The sequence below is a fragment of the Sinocyclocheilus rhinocerous genome, unplaced genomic scaffold (genome assembly GCF_001515625.1).
Source record: "Sinocyclocheilus rhinocerous isolate Xijiao unplaced genomic scaffold, SAMN03320098_v1.1 scaffold603, whole genome shotgun sequence".
Lineage (NCBI taxonomy): Eukaryota > Metazoa > Chordata > Actinopteri > Cypriniformes > Cyprinidae > Sinocyclocheilus > Sinocyclocheilus rhinocerous.
This window is the reverse complement of record NW_015656630.1, coordinates 2,528,450-2,546,503: the sequence shown is the minus strand read 5'-3', so window position 1 is coordinate 2,546,503 and position 18,054 is coordinate 2,528,450. Positions and strand designations below refer to the sequence as shown.

General features: G+C 35.4%; 1 protein-coding gene across 5 annotated transcripts in view; it reads left to right on the top strand.

Moving 5' to 3' along the window:
- Positions 1–11,064: 11,064 nt before the first annotated feature.
- Positions 11,065–18,054, top strand: part of LOC107720684 (lysine-specific demethylase 6B-like) — a 30,093-nt gene continuing 23,103 nt past the window's right edge. For 4 of the 5 annotated variants that reach the window (XM_016528477.1, XM_016528476.1, XM_016528475.1 and 1 more), the window contains exon 1: positions 16,061–16,294. The gene's annotated coding sequence lies outside the window, so the exon portion shown is untranslated. Of the gene's footprint in view, positions 11,264–11,718; positions 11,897–16,060; positions 16,295–18,054 lie in introns of those variants that run through there. The other variant, XM_016528472.1, reaches the window with a different exon arrangement.

Sequence of the window (18,054 nt, the reverse complement as noted above, 5' to 3'; positions counted from 1 at the left end):
CTATCCAGTGTCTTCTGGCTCAACCAATAGCATGAGTTTGGGGGTGGGGCTGTAATAGTATTTGGAAACCTGTTTGGAAATAATCATTAGTGGTGCTTAGTGATATATGGACTAGACTATCATAAACCAGATTTTTTTAATTGCACAGTGCTTCATTTTTTATCCTGTTTAGAAGTTCTATTTAATAATGTCTAGGTTAAGTTTATAAAATATACATTTTATGTATTTTATTATATATTTTTTGTTAGTCCCTTTTTATTGTTTTCTATTTTAGTTTTAGCCTTATTATGGACTCTATTCACAGACTGTGATGACACATTTCCACAGTTATTAAAATCTTAAATCTAGCAAAGATTTTTTTTTTGTTTATATTTTTATAGGCTATAATTGTAACACCCCTGTGGACTGTTTGTTGTGGTTTCTTCCCCTTTTGTTGGTTTAGCCCGTTCAATCATTAGTTAATTATCCTCAGTGTGCTCACCTGTCTGCCCCTCGTTATCTGATTTACTACACACATACTGAAGCACGCCTGACACTCGCGGTGATTTCAGCGTCTGCCGTCTCACTAAATGAGGTCGTAAACACATGAACAACATCTCCAGAACTGCTCTGAGAGTCACTTCATGAGCATTTTAGCGTTTGATTTGAGTAAAACTAGTGTCATATCTCATACACAGAACTGTAAAGGTATTCACGGCAACCCCTCCAAATAAAAGTCGGGTTTGATTTAAAGACATTGTGTCTATAACTATTTTTCAGTAGAATGTACATAGCCTACTACTAAAATGAAACAAACATTATTTTTTAAGGAATAATAACACAAACATATATATATATATATAATTGATGTTGTTATTATTATTATTATACAATTTAACAGTTATTATGAAAGTATTTGAATTCAGAATGTCACAATTTTTCTGAAATTTTAATTAATTGTAATTATAGTTTCTTTTTTATTATGCAAGAACAAACAAACCACTAATGTGAAATAAAATTATATTATATTATACAATTAGGCAGGTATTAAGAGTATTTGAAATCAGAATGTTGCAATTTTTCACGTTTTACTATCCCTGTGGGGAAATTTGGTCCACATAATGTAGGCAAAACCTGACCCCCACCTACACTAGGACAGATTAGCACAGTCATTTTTTCCTTTCAAGCAGGGTGGGGTCAACAGGTGCTTCGGCTGCCGTATCTAAGCAAACAGGGCGAGCAACAAATCTCTCCAAGAGCTGACAGCTCAAGAAGATCTCAGATGACAAGCCGCTAGAAAGTCACGTACTTCAGTATTCAGACAGTACACTTTAGCACAATTAAACGACGTCAAAATGTTCATATCAATGTCTCAAAATAATCGCACACTTAGTCTCCTCGTGAAACAAACACATGTGCTAATCTGACACGGCTGACTGCGGCGAGACGCGACAGGATCCTGCAGCTGTTAGGAAGGGAAAGCTTCTGTCTCCGCAGGATCCCGCAAACAGGGCGAGCAACAAATCTCTCCAAGAGCTGACAGCTCAAGAAGATCTCAGATGACAAGCCGCTAGAAAGTCACGTACTTCAGTATTCAGACAGTACACTTTAGCACAATTAAACGACGTCAAAATGTTCATATCAATGTCTCAAAATAATCGCACACTTAGTCTCCTCGTGAAACAAGCACATGTGCTAATCTGACACAGCTGACTGCGGCGAGACGCGACAGGATCCTGCAGCTGTTAGGAAGAGAAAGCTTCTGTCTCCGCAGGATCCCATATGAAGAGTCTGACTCACGACTGCCTCCAAAATTTCCCAGAGTTCCCTGAGAATTCGGTTCTGGGGTGAAAATCAATACTAGCGCTGTCTGTGTGCATAAATCTCCCACCTCCTATCTAAGCAAACAGGGCGAGCAACAAATCTCTCCAAGAGCTGACAGCTCAAGAAGATCTCAGATGACAAGCCGCTAGAAAGTCACGTACTTCAGTATTCAGACAGTACACTTTAGCACAATTAAACGACGTCAAAATGTTCATATCAATGTCTCAAAATAATCGCACACTTAGTCTCCTCGTGAAACAAGCACATGTGCTAATCTGACACAGCTGACTGCGGCGAGACGCGACAGGATCCTGCAGCTGTTAGGAAGAGAAAGCTTCTGTCTCCGCAGGATCCCATATGAAGAGTCTGACTCACGACTGCCTCCAAAATTTCCCAGAGTTCCCTGAGAATTCGGTTCTGGGGTGAAAATCAATACTAGCGCTGTCTGTGTGCATAAATCTCCCACCTCCCTCATCTCTTAGATTCCTTCCACCGTTTTCTGTTTATCTCGGTGTTTGTTTGCAACATCTCAGCATGTCTGTCTGCGAGATCCTTCGAAGACATCCATCGTCTCAGACAACACTCCTCGTCCCTCTCATCTTCCTCTCTTTTCAGCGAGAGGGTTTAAATTTGCTGAGCTTTCAATAATACGGATTTGTCAGACTACTTGAAGACAGCATTTCAAAGGCAGCGGCCACACACACATACGCAGGGATCTATCAGACATTCCCCGTGTGTAACAGGTCTTCTCTGAAATCTGCAGGCCTGTATTTAAGAGGGATTAAATCAGTCAGTCAGATCCAAATGGCTCCTCTCTGTGTGGAATGCAGACAAATGAGCACCTCAAGTAGTTGTAGAAAGAACTCGGCTCACAACCGCAGGGACGAATCCTGCTCAAACTGCTGAGCCAGACGCCAGCCAGACACACTAAAAGGGCAATACGCTTTTGGAGGGACAGAGAAATTGGCTGAGGGACCGCGCCGTGCGACATGCTGTGGTTATTTGGCCTCTAATGAGGAGTGATGGTTGACATATCGCTTTCTGCTTCCCTCCAGCGTGTGCTTTAAAAACACTACTCTCAAGGTTGGAGACTCGGAGCGGCAGGTTGCAGATGACCTGTGTGATGCCCAAAGTGTAACGGCTAATCTTTTACGGATCTGTCAGTGGAATTGCTGGTTTTCTTCATCGATCTTTGTGCTACTGTAGCTGTGGGATCATTGTGGGATAATGACAGGTTTATATAAGATCACTAGGCTCAGACAGAATCTGAAGCTGGAGTTTTTAGGCATTTGGCTTATGACGAATATGGATCCAAGAAGATGAAAGGCAGAAATATAGTTTAAAATAAAAACTCTAAATGAAAACTCTAGTTTAAAATGTAAGTTATATAACCAACGTTTTCATGTAGGTTTTGTATTTTTTAAGCATTTATATCAATTTACACATGATTGTTGTAAAAAAAAAAAAAAAAGCAGAATTACATATGATGTAGCCTAACCGTTAAGTAATATCATTATTTTCATTTGAAAAGGGTAAACCTAAAAGGGTTTCCATTTATTACAGTCACATCTCAACAAGTGGCTGGCTTATATTATATAATATATATTTCTAACATATGTGACCCTGGACCACAAAACCAGTCATACTGTAAGTAGCACAGGTGTAGCAATAGCCAACAATACATTGTATGGGTCAAAATTATCAATTTTTCTATTATGCCAAAAATGGCATATATGTTCCATGAAGATATTTTGTACATTTCCTACCATAAATATATCAAAACTTAATTTTTGATAAGTAATTCGCATTGCTAAGAACTTCATTTGGACAGCTTTAAAGGCGATTTTCTCAATATTTAATTTTTTTTTGCATCCTCAGATTCCAGATTTTCAAATAGTTGTATCTCAGCCAAATATTGTCCTATCCTAACAAACCATACATCAATGGACAGCTTATTTATTCAGCTTTGAGAATGATGTATAAATCTCAATTTCAAAAAAATGACCCTTATGACTGGTTTTGTGGTCAGGGGTCACATATATAACAAGTGCACTGATTTATATTTGGTAGACATGTCTTAATATTAAAACAAAATTGCTTCTCTACTTATTTTTTAAAATAATATTATTATGCAAATTACTTATGCCAATTTTATTTTTACCTCTTATTTCTATTTGTATGTGCTAGAAAAAATATCAAAATTACTTTTAATTTAGAAATTGAAAAGTAGTAGAAGTATATTTAAGTCATTGCCCTGTATAAATTACATTTTAGTCTAGTTTTAAATTTAACCCCGTAAAGCCTGATATATGACATAATAGTCAAAATCATTTTTTAAATGGAAAAGTTTCTTGAAACTTTGGAAAAAGCATTAAAAAGAAATCTAAAATAATAATAATAATAATGCATATGTACTTGTGTATGTTTTGAATCATATTTGATACATCAGGCTTTATGGAGCTCATACTCAAAAGGAGAGCTCCTCAGTTTTATTAGGCTCAAACTGAGTGATATGTGATTTGGTGCAGATTTTGTTATTTACAGTATATGGGCAAAAAGTCAAGTCGAAGAGATTTTTATAACAGTAGCAGACTACTTACAAAACATGCATATACGTATCACTCTATATCTCCCAAGAATATGCCTGAGAAAGATGATTAGTTTTATGATCTGTAGTTTTTATTGTGTATTGCATTGCATTATAAACATATAAACAATGACTGAATAAATGATGTATCATTTTTGATACTCACATTTTACCATTTTTTCTAAAAAAAAAAAAAAAAATCAAGATAATCAAGTAAACCTAAGTCAGTTCAGTAAATGTTCATATTGAAATACAGCAAAACATGTTTATATGTTTATCACAACTAGAAGTATACACTATTACAAAAAGTGTGTTTTCAACAAAGTTTTGATCATGCTGATAATTCAAAGGCCTTAGAAATGAGTATGTCGAATATGAAACAGTAGGCTTTATAAGGGTTGACTTAATAGATCTGAAAAAGGACTTTCATGTCATTGACCCATTTTTGTGCAGATTTTGTGGAAAAATCTGTGGAATGGATTTAAACATATAATGCCTTATATAGCTACTACACTCTTATTAGTAGGTCATGTTCCATGAAGATATTTTGTACATTTCCTACCGTAAATATATCAAAACTTAATTTTTGATAAGTAATTCGCATTGCTAAGAACTTCATTTGGACAGCTTTAAAGGCGATTTTCTCAATATTTAATTTTTTTTTGCATCCTCAGATTCCAGATTTTCAAATAGTTGTATCTCAGCCAAATATTGTCCTATCCTAACAAACCATACATCAATGGAAAGCTTATTTATTCAGCTTTGAGAATGATGTATAAATCTCAATTTCAAAAAAATGACCCTTATGACTGGTTTTGTGGTCAGGGGTCACATATATAACAAGTGCACTGATTTATATTTGGTAGACATGTCTTAATATTAAAACAAAATTGCTTCTCTACTTATTTTTTTTAATAATATTATTATGCAAATTACTTATGCCAATTTTATTTTTACCTCTTATTTCTATTTGTATGCGCTAGAAAAAATATCAAAATGACTTTTAATTTAGAAATTGAAAAGTAGTTGAAGTATATTTAAGTCATTGCCCTGTATAAATTACATTTTAGTCTAGTTTTAAATTTAACCCCGTAAAGCCTGATATATGACATAATAGTCAAAATCATTTTTTAAATGGAAAAGTTTCTTGAAACTTTGGAAAAAGCACTAAAAAGAAATCTAAAATAATAATAATAATAATGCATATGTACTTGTGTATGTTTTGAATCATATTTGATACATCAGGCTTTATGGAGCTCATACTCAAAAGGAGAGCTCCTCAGTTTTATTAGGCTCAAACTGAGTGATATGTGATTTGGTGCAGATTTTGTTATTTACAGTATATGGGCAAAAAGTCAAGTCGAAGAGATTTTTATAACAGTAGCAGACTACTTACAAAACATGCATATACGTATCACTCTATATCTCCCAAGAATATGCCTGAGAAAGATGATTAGTTTTATGATCTGTAGTTTTTATTGTGTATTGCATTGCATTATAAACATATAAACAATGACTGAATAAATGATGTATCATTTTTGATACTCACATTTTACCATTTTTTCTAAAAAAAAAAAAAAATCAAGATAATCAAGTAAACCTAAGTCAGTTCAGTAAATGTTCATATTGAAATACAGCAAAACATGTTTATATGTTTATCACAACTAGAAGTATACACTATTACAAAAAGTGTGTTTTCAACAAAGTTTTGATCATGCTGATAATTCAAAGGCCTTAGAAATGAGTATGTCGAATATGAAACAGTAGGCTTTATAAGGGTTGACTTAATAGATCTGAAAAAGGACTTTCATGTCATTGACCCATTTTTGTGCAGATTTTGTGGAAAAATCTGTGGAATGGATTTAAACATATAATGCCTTATATAGCTACTACACTCTTATTAGTAGGTCAAAGTATTGTTAAATTAATTTCAACTATTTAATAATCACATACAGTAGGAAGCACAGAATGTGCATCATTTTATGATTGACAGGTTGTCAAATTCTGCTTGAAGTAAATCTGTGAGTTCTGTGGGTGCATATACGTGTGGGTCTAGCGATCACTGTCCAGTAAAGCTGCTGCAGAAGCTGCTGGAAACAAGTGAGGCAATATTGCCACATCTTGCCCTCAAATCACGACCCTCGGATGTCAGTAAGATGTCTCGTTTGGCTCACATCTAGTCAGGCTCAGAATCTTTCTGTCAGCATGTTGCAGAACAAGGAGAGAGTTTGACCTCAGCCAGCTGTGTCCAAAAAGCTGATGTGAGCCATATGACCAGCGGCAGAAAAAAGCAAAGCTGATGTGCTTTCATAACAGCTTCATAATTAACAAACATATGGCACTCCTGTCAAACATTTAGAAATAGAGCGTGTTCTGTTTTTTCATGTTGCGTCATGCGACTCAGGCTCAAATATTTTCAGCCATTCATTGTGACAGCCTTGTTTATTTTTATAGCAGCTAAGTGTGTTTACTGAGATTTTAATTAGGCTAATCAATTATGCTTTTAATAACAAATTGTGACAATGGAATTCATTAAAAAATAATTTAAAAGGCTCATTCTAAACGATGCACAATAAATCTATATAATCACTGTTATATAAATATGATATGATATGATATATGAAACTAAAACTGAAGTAAAAAACTATTAAAAGAAACTATATAGACATATGTATTTTTTTTAAAACTACTAAAAATGATAAAAACATAAAATATTAAAACTTTAATATTTACGTATATTAAAAGTAAATATAAAAATTTAATTTTCATAAAAACGATATAGTAACACAGATATGAACTCATGGCCTGAATTTGCTTTACAACTACTTTGACTTTCTGATATTGATATATTTCCTATTTAAATAGTAATTTTGAGAGAGATGTATCTCAGGTCTCATACCCCTTTTTTAATTATTCCTGCTAGCAGGTGATCTCACTGGTGGGCAGGATATTCTCGTTCTAGAGAGCATTTGATTGGATACAAATTTCTATAGTGCAGGATGAGTCACTAATATTTTGCTCAGTTTTCCTGGAAGAGAAAGACTGTAAATTTTAACTGCATATGCAAAATGTGAATCAGAAAATTAGAGCATTAAATAGCTATTATATAATGCAGTGGCTCTCAGAGAATCTATAATAAAGCCATTATAAAATACATAATGCACAGTAATAAATTTGCAATAAAGCCATAATGAAACATTAATGCAGGGCTATGAGTGACATCCAGTGAAATAACCGTATCCTCACTGGTCTGTTCTCATTTTCAGCCTATAACTGACTTCAGATTTGATTTATGGATGGCATTACACTGGGTCTAAGTGAACTATAATGATCATGTATTTCCTGTTGATGCCAGTAATTGGGGCTGGGCCGTAAACACGAAGCGCTCTGTTGTCCTCTCAGTATATGCTTTCAAACAATCAAAACCCATTTCTGTTTTATTTTAATGTACATTAGTCTAAAGTTGATAAGCTGAAAATATAGCCTAATATTTTAATGTGAGTCTGCATTTTGGACATTTTGAAATAAACAAACCAAAATAAATAAGTAATCTGTAACCCCAGCAGGGTCAGAGCGAACTGAAGTGTTCAATCTACAATTTTATTTGTGTAAGTGGAATTAGCTTTCAGTGCAATTAAATGGAAGACACTAATAGACAGACTCTAACCAGGAAAGAGTCATAGCACCCCCTAGTGACTGATATGTTCGTTACACGTATTTAAATTCGAATAGGGATTCTCTCTATGTAAAAATAATCGTAATATTTGTCAATGAAGGAAGCCATTTCTAATACTTATATACCAGAGGACAATGCTGTGCATCGTCTTCTTCAAATAAATAGCTAAAAAACCTCACAAACATGCATTTAAACCTTGGAATCGTGTCAGCTGAATGTGGTTTCCGGCCTCAACATGTTCTGTTAGTACATGAGTTGAATGGTGTAGCAAATAGAAGTTAAGTGTGTGATTCATTACTAGGGCTGTTGTTTTGTTTTATCTTGTGTGAGCTGAAGTTTGTGTATATGTGTGTGTGTGATCGCTCTCATTGGTTCTGAATGTCAAGAGCTTGCGTGTCTTCTGAAGAGGTTCTTTTTAATTTCGTGAAGCGCTTGTACTTCTCTTCTTCGTGCTCTACCATGACAACCATACTCAACAAGCAGTGAAGAAAACTCCTAGTGGCCTGATTGAAGCACCCATAAACACTGCAGTAAATATTACTTCTCAGTTTAACATATTTTTAAAAAGGGTCAGAAAGTAATAGCCCATGGATTTGATCCTTTTGTAGCCTATTTACAATTGGGTTATGTTTAATTTACAGTATAGGCTATTTAATTCACTGTATCAAAAAAGTATTTTTAATTAAACAATTTTAATTTAATTTAAAACCATAATTAGTGGAATGCCACATTCCACACATGTGCTGCCATGATTTTCCCAAATTACAAATGTTTATTTTATTGTATATTGTATATCGTATATTTTATTTTCTTATTTGGTAACACTTTATAATAAGTAAACAGTACTAAAGTATTTAAAAATTAAGTTCTTCATTCGTTGTCATCTTAATTAACACATTTTGTATTAGATAACCTTGAGTTAGATAACATTTTATTAACATCTTAACCATAAATAGTTCTCACTTTAAATGAGGTCACAGGAAGCCGGAAAATGTCATTAATTAAGTGCTTTAAAACATCCTTTATTGGACTTTTAATTGCATTTGTATTCAGTGTTCCTTAATTATTTTTTTTTTACAAATAAATCAACTTATCCTCAAAGCTAAAAAATACCACTTAAAAAGTAAATAACATAATGCTCTCAATATAAAATACATACAAATACTCATTAGATCATTATGTTGTTGCTAAAGTACAAAATGCAGATATAGAATTAGGGGACACAATATACAGTTTGAACAGTATAAAAATCATAATTTCAATGGAAAGTACCTATAAAATGTTTTTTTTTTTTTTTATTGTAAACATTTTAAGAAACACTGAATACAAATACAATTAATGTCCAATTGGTTTAAAGCTCTCAATTAATGACATTTTCTGTGACCTAATCTAAAGTGAGAACTGTTTATGGTTAATAATTTGTTAACAAGTATTATATAACTGTTTACATATGAGCAAATTAAACAATAACACTTTGTTAATTACAGTAACAATGAACAATGAACTCACCATTTGTATATCTATTAATGTATTAACTGCCGTTTATAAATAAGTGTTTTGTTACAGCCTATACTTATTATAACGTGTTAACATTAGTTTGATAGATAGATAGATAGATAGATAGATAGAAAGTGTAACTTTTATACACTTCAATAAAACTGTAAAGAAAAGTACACTCACAGTGTTTATGTATATGTGGAGAACAGAAGCCCACTTGTCTAGTACTCTTTAAAGTGTACCCAGTGCGCACACACACAAGTGTTTTTATGCTATCTTTCACGCTTACTAGTGAGCCTTCCTCCACAACTGCCTGCCCACCAATGCAAGGTTGTCTTGTTGCCAGAGTTTCCTATTGGGTGGTCTGCATTCCACTTTTTTTCTTCTTCCTTAAGTTCCTTTGGCCACTTTATTGCACTGTGGAGGATAACATAAGCACACAAGTATACACAAACATTTTTTGAGCTAGTTAGAACAAGCACAAGAACAAGCACAAGAACAGGGACTAATTATTGAACCACTCCGACAAGAAAACTTTATTATTGTAACGTAAACCTCTACATTATTGACTTGACTTGACTAAAACTTTAACCTGTTCTCACTGTTCTCGTTTGCTACATCTTTTCTAACTGTTTTGACTTTTCTTTTTCCATATAGTGGATAGTCAAATATACTCAAATCTAATAGACTATACATCTGTATAGGGCAGGTTCAACCAAAAATGAAAGTTTTTCTGAAAACTTACTCACCCTAAGGCTATCCCAGATGAGTTTGTTTCTTCGTTGGTAGAGATTTGGAGAAATGTAGCAGTACATCCCTTGCTCACCCATGGATCCTGCAGTGAATGGGTGCTGTCAGAATGAGAGTCCAAACAGCTGATAAAAACATCACAATAAACCACAAGTAATCAAATTCTCGATAAAACCTCGTCTAGTCTGAATCAGGAGAGAAAATTCTCAGACCATGCACCAAGCAAAAACTTGTGGATTTTTGTGATGCTTAACATTGAGTTTGAACTCTCTGAAAATTCTGACGGCACCCATCCACTGCAGAGGATCCATTGGTAAGCAAGTGATGTAATGCTAAATTTCTCCAAATCTGTACTGATTAAGAAACAAACTCATCTACATCTTGGATGGCCTTAGGATAAATACATTTTCAGCAAATTTTCATTTTTGGGCAAACTGTTCCTTTAAGCCAATAAATTACAGAAAACTAGGCTTTTATAGATCAATTGTAAATGAAAGTTTTTATATAATTGTTTTCTGGAATTTATTTACGCTATTTATTTATTACAAAAACAGCGCGTTGCAGAGAAGTTTGTGCACAAGTCAACTTAAAATAATCTACTAAAATAAATCAATAATAATAATAATAAACTTTCTCTGTAGTGCTGTTCAATAAGAGAGATAGATGCACGAGCTCGTGAGCCCAAGTGTCACTCCATCGCGTGGGATGAATCGCACTGACGTCACTCAGTGAGTCAACCGCTCATCCTTAGTAAAAGTAACGCGGCTGTGAGAAACAACTCCTCTAGTCTCGGCTCATCAGTTATTAAGCTCTGATGGAGGCTACATGTTCATATGGCCGTGTTACAGGTGGAGGAAGGCTCTATGGAGCGTTCTTGAAGGAATTTAAACTGCGCAATTCTTCCTCATTAGCTCATACACACAAAGATCGGGTTTCAGCTCATATCGCAGGTAAGGTGATGAATATATTTAAATATAGCTGGGTTGCAAACTAATAAGTTATGTTACTTAGATGTTACAACAAATAAGATTAGTCCTGCTTCACACTCACTAAATTGGTGTTCGTCACTTGTGCGTCTCTTTGCTATCGCTAAAAAAACACCACTAGATGGCACTATTTGAATACAGAAATGTCTAAGATATTTACATGGGTTGTGTATTATTTGACAACGTATATTTATTTGTATATTTATTTACACTAATTTCTATTTTGTTTATTTATTTGTTGAATTATGTAGACTGTCTTTATGTTGTATTAAAAAATATAAAATATATTTTATTGCTAGAGATCTAGCAGCTGTGTTTTGAAAATCTGACATACCTCATGACATCTTGTCACCTTTACAGAAACAAAACATTATGAAAACGTATTCTCTCTCTCTCTATCTTTCTTGTCATCTGCACAGCTGTCCAGCATCTGGGATTTTTCCTTCACCCTTGCAGTGGGATGGCAAATGATGTCACAAATGCTGATGCATCTGCAGCCAGTAGAAAAGGGCCATTGGTACCAGTTTGTGAAGAGCTTCTTCCTGATTGAGCTCAGGGAGATGAACAGCTTGGAGAGCCAATCATCATGGAGAAGAGGTGGGTCTTTTAACTCTCCCCTGACCAATAATCATGGCTTCCTTAGGGTTAAAAGATGATGACACTGACAGAGCATCATATTTCATGTGTGTAGCATGTTCAGACAAAGCTGTTGCCAAGCAGAGCTGGTTCACGTTTACGGATTTTCATCTAATTTTGGATTTATAATGCTGGCACGAATTGTTAGAATTATTTAAGACATTTCTTATCAGTAAAATATGGTGCATGAAATTTATTATGTAATACTGATTCTTTTTGCATTGTCCCATCTGAATAAAAGTATATCTGTAATTTGATGTTGTTAGTGATCTGAACAAACCTATATCCTGTGTTAAAGTCTATTTTGTGCTGTGGACATGGATGACACTGCCCAAAATTGTGCAGTATGTTAATGAGAGTTGTGTGTGGACTTAAAATACGAGCAAAAAAATCCCATAGACATACAATAAAAAGCCATATCTAGAGACCAGATTTATCTATAGCACCCTAGAAATCATCCAGAATAGCCTAGCAACTCCCTGTAACATAGTGGTGTCAACTTTTAAACAATCATAATCTGGTTGGAATTATAATTCAGAGCCACAGATATGAAGCGTAGCACACCGCCACTCAAAACTAGATGCATCTTTTATGGCTCTGTAGCACCAAAGGAATTCCAATAAGCTATTTCATGCATCACTGTTTAGTGTGAATCTTCTGTATGTCCTTATGCTACTGCGAACACATAAACAGTATTGATTTAGGACATCTTCTGGTTTTTCTCTTCGCATGGAGTCAGCGGTCACATATGGTTTATGGATGTCAGAACTCCATGTTTGACTGACTCAAGTGTGTAGTTCTGTTACCATGGTGAGCATGGAATCCAGCTCAGCCAGACAGAGCGTCTGATTGGCTGGCATGCCAACATTGGTATATCATGCAGCCGGCTGACTCGCCCAATGGAGACCGTGCAGCACTGGAGCTGTTGCTATGGGCAGTCAGACAGGAATCTGTCTAATTTCTTATGATCTGTGTGGTTTTTGTGATGCACCATCTCTGTGTGTCCATCAAATGTTGGTTTGTACTCACCCTGAACACTGTCTTCTCTGCTTATTTGATAGGATGGGGATGGGGCAGATGGGGTACGTGGGTGCTATGCACAGAAAGTCACGTAGGCAAGACCCCCCCTCCTTTCACCCACTGCCTCACTGCCTCAATAGCTCAGTCTAAGTGCCTCAGTCTCAGTCAGAAGCTGTGGGTCTACCCAGCTGTGACCAGACACCTCCAGGAATGCACAAGCATTTCGAATTCCCCTCTGTTCTTCTATGCTCCTCTCCTCTACTATGTCATCCTGTCCTGTCTTATGCTCTACATTTCTCATCTATTCTCAAATCTCACCATCATATTTTTGCTATAATATAACCTATTGTGTTCTGTCATATCCAGTCCATCCATTTCCAACTTTGCTATTCTCTATTCTCAGAATCTATTCTCATATCTCACAATCATTTTTTTTTATATATTATCTATTCACTTCTCCTCCCCTGTTCCCATTCTTTTTCCTATCCCCATTCTTTACTATCCTATCGGACACTATCCTATTCCTATCCCATCCCATTCTATTCTATTCTGTCTTATGGTATCCTTTCCTGTTCTTTCATATCTTGACCTGTCTTGTCCTATTCTATTCTATTCCATTCTATTCTATTCTATGCTATTTTATGCTTTTCGTTTTCCTATCGTATCCTATCCTATCCTGTCCTGTCCTGTCCTATTCATACTCTTTCCTACCCAGTTCTTGCATTATCTTATTCCATTCTATTCTGTTCTTTTCTATTCTATGCTTTTCTTATTCATATTGCTATCCTATAATGATCCTATTCTATCCCTAGTCCTATTCTATTCTATTCTGTTCTATTCTATTATATCCTGTTCCTATTCTTTCTTCTGTCATATCCTGTTCTGTCTTATCCCATGGTTTCTGGTTTATTCTGATCGAGTCCTATTCTATTCTATTCTATTCTATTCTATTCTCATGTCCTATGCTTTTCGTATTCTTGCTGCTATGCTTTCCTGCTATCCTATCTCTATCATATTATATTATATTCTGTCCTATCGTGCCCTATTCTATTCTGTTCTCATGTCCTATGCTTTTCTTATTCTTACTGCTATGCTATGCTATCCTATCCTGTCATATTCTATTCTATTCTGTCCTATGCTGCCCTGTTATCCTGTTCCTGTTCTTTCCTATCATATCCTCCCTAGTAAATAAGTAATATATTTAAAATACATTTATTTCATACTAAGTATAGTTCAAATCTATTAACATATTGACAGATGACTCGAGACTTACTGATATAAAAATTATAATTAAACTTTACTTGGCATATTACTTGTGCACAATGCACTTTTCTTAATATTAAGTCTAAAATGTGTTTTAATGTCACTTTTGATGAGGATTGTACAATCTTTGAATAATATCAGACTTTAAATGCAAAATATTTAAAGTGTACCTGAAGTATACTTGCAATAGTTCCACTTAAGCACAATAAAATATACTAAGTATATCTTTAATTGTACTTCAGCACTACTTCTGCACAATTAAAGTGCATTAAGTACAAAATTAGTTGTTCCAATTTAGCAGACTTTAAGTATACCAGTTTAGTATACTAAAAGTACAATTGCAGGACATTTTATTAAGTACATAAATATAAAAATGTATTTGTAGTATACTTAGCATTAAATAATTGTATTTCAAATACATTTAAGTATATTTATTTTTCACTACAGCTGCCCTGTCTTATCCCACCCTTTCCTGTTCTTTCTGATCATGTTCAATTCGATTTGATTCTATATTCTATGATATCCGATTCTATTCTATCTTATTCATACTTTTTTCCTATCTTGTCCTATTCTATTCTATTCTATTCTATTCCTGTTGTTTCCTATCACATTCTGTCCTGTCCTCTCCTGTCTTATCCTATCCTGTCTTTTTCTATTCTATTACATTTCTGTTGTTTCCTATCATATTCTGTCCTGTCCTCTCCTGTCTTATCCTATCATATCTTGTCCTATTCTATTCTGTTCTATTCTATTCTATTCTATTCTATTCCTGTTGTTTCCTATCACATTCTGTCCTGTCCTCTCCTGTCTTATCCTATCCTATCATATCATATCTTGTCTTGTCCTATTCTATTCTGTTCTATACTATTCTATTCTATTCTATTCTATTCTATCAATATCTTATATGTATTCTATCATATTCCTATTTTTTTTCTTCTGTCCTGTAATATCCTTTGCATTTCCTATTCTTGTTCCTAATGCTTTTCTGCCCTGACCTATGCTATCCCTATTCTGGCCTATCCCATTCTACTGTCTGCTTTTCTTATTTTTCCTATCCTATTGCTTTTTTTTTCTTGTGCTCCTCTCACTTATCACTATCATCTATTAGTACCTATCATTTCCTACCACCTCTAATCTTCTGCTGAAAATTTTGATACCTGATATTTTTTTCATATCAGGTCACACTTATGATTCTCATGCCATAGGCTTACATTGAACAAGCAACCAAATTCATATTGTTGGGAACACTATATCACAGAGACTTGTGGCATGAGCTTTCTTGATTTGGGTTGGTAAGCAAACACCTACAACAACCAAACAACCACCTTAACTACCACAGAACAACACCCTGGCATCGTTATATGTATCAGTTGAGCTCAGAATTGTTAATATGGTATCAGCGCAGCTTTTAGCCCATTAAAAACTTTGTAGTAACTGTAGTGACCACATCCACCGCTACATGGAGAGATGGTTACATCAAAATACCATTACAGACTATAATTATCCCATGATGAATTCCACAATTTCATATTTCTTCAATCAAAACAGATTTAATTGAGCATACAGATATTTTTGAGCCTTTGAAATATACCCGATTCTTTCAGAAAATGGAGTCTTTTGCCACCCTACAGTGAGGTTTAAAAATAGCACATAGTGTGTTGGCCTTGTTCCAAAACACACACATACAAGGCAGACACACTCTCGCTCTCCCACTTTTTTTTCCCACACATTTCCCACCTCCAGGGCTCATATTCGCTGGTATACCTTGACTGACACAGTTTGCTCTCTTCTGATTGGATGAAGTGAGATGACTGACAACTGAGCAGAGCGCAGGAGCAGCAAGCAGTGGCTCCGCCCCCAGGCTGTGCACGTGGATGAGTCTGCTGTGAACATCTGAAAATCAGAGAGAAGAGAGGAGAGGAGAGGGGAAAGAGGGAGGAGAGAAGTGGGGAACAGAGGCGACAGGATTGACTTGGGAAGGAGAGGAAAGGTTTGGAATTGCTTTGAAGGAAAAAGAAGGAGGAAAAACAGGAGAAAGAGGGGAGAGAAAGAGGAGGTGAAAGAAGAGGAGAGGAGGTAAGCCGAAGATTTCAAAGGAAAGACCACCTCTTTTTTTTTTAAACATCTCATAATAGTTAGAGGTACATGCATGGGTTTTTATGCGCAAATTAGCATGGGCATGTGTTTCCATATAGGTGAATGTTGTGTATGTGTGCATTACGTGCACACTGATCAGCACTAAAGCAGTCATTCATTATTTTGACAGCAGTGTGTGTGTGTGTGTGTGTGTGTGTGTGTGGTAGCATTACAGATGCATTGCCTCACATCATCGCCGGCAACTGTAGTTACTGGTATCGCTTACACTGGCTCTCTGGTTCCGTGTGATTAAATAAATGCCATCATGAGATTACAATCCCCATGGCATGCTAGTTTTCATATTGTAAGAAGACTGTCATGCAAACGTTGTTTCAAAATGCACTGGTTTTTTGAAAACGGCATCATTTGTTATGCATGTCAACTCATAGAGGAAGTATGGCTCTGTTATTACTGTGTTTACTTCAACAATCCACTGTATACTGTAAATGTTTCCAGGGGAAAAAAGCATTGGAAGGCTATTTGCACAGGCCTGCATGGGCTTTAATGGCACTCGTGCCGTGGTTATCTCCACATACTGACCTACATTCACCGGAGCTTTACCACAAGCAGACAACTGTGAGCTGCTAAAATATCCTTCTAAAAATAGAAGCTTAACCCGAGTCATTTGGTAGAGCTGTAATGGATGAAACCGTGATGTCAGTTAAATGAGATCAGTTGTGCCTTGTAACCTTGTTGACTGAAATGAACCTTCCTGAGTTGAAACCCAGAACAGAGTTCAAACACAGAAACAGGAAGTCTGTAATTGCAGAATTAATCGTTTGTGAGGACAGCTTGGAGACTTGAGTCAGCTGTGTTTTTGGAGACCAAGTTTGTATGTGCTGAAGCTCGAGCAGATTTGTTTTTCCTTGCATAGTTACGAAGTGTCTACTGAAACCTTTAAAAGAAGAAAGTTACTACAATTCTTGAAGAGCGTAGTCTAGTGTTAAACCTAAGCAAAAACACCCTGAATATGTAATTATAGCACTCTTAAAACACAAACACAAGCCATCATTTTAAACTCACATGCATACTGTGCACCTTTTTACAGCTCAGCAGTAAATTGAAACATTATGTTTGGTTCTGGTTTGGACCACGGTGGTCGCAGTGGTGGTGGTTATTATGGTTTGAGAGTGAAGGAAACTTGGTTTTGGAAACATCCTAAAGTTTTGCCAATCCAAGCACTTCATAACCTCATATGGGAATCTGTGGTTCTGAGGAAACTGTCATTACTGGACCACCATCGTTTTGGAGCTCGTCAGCTCCTTGTGTACAGTAGTTCTACCTTGTGTCGTATCTGCTTCATGTATCATATCTGCCTGGACTGGTTTACTGTCAGGCTGCCAAGTAACTAGTATGATCTCAGCAGCCTGAAAACAAACTTCTGATCTGGAACTTCTTTCAACTGATCTTCACCTGCTAACAGCAGATCTCTAAATTCTGTCTAAAAGTAATGCCTGATACTTCTGATCTCAAACCTCTGAATTCCTCAGTCTGATATTAACAGACAGAGCGCAATCAAATAGGAGTGCAATAATTCTGAGTAAAATATACATTTTGCTAAAAAATGTGTTTTTGGACATTAAATGTGTCTTTTGTAGAATTTTAAACCTACATATAAAGTGTATTTTTATGATAGCAGTAACTGTAAGTGGACTATTGTAATAGGTAAATCAAATGTAAGCTAGTAGGCTACAGTACTA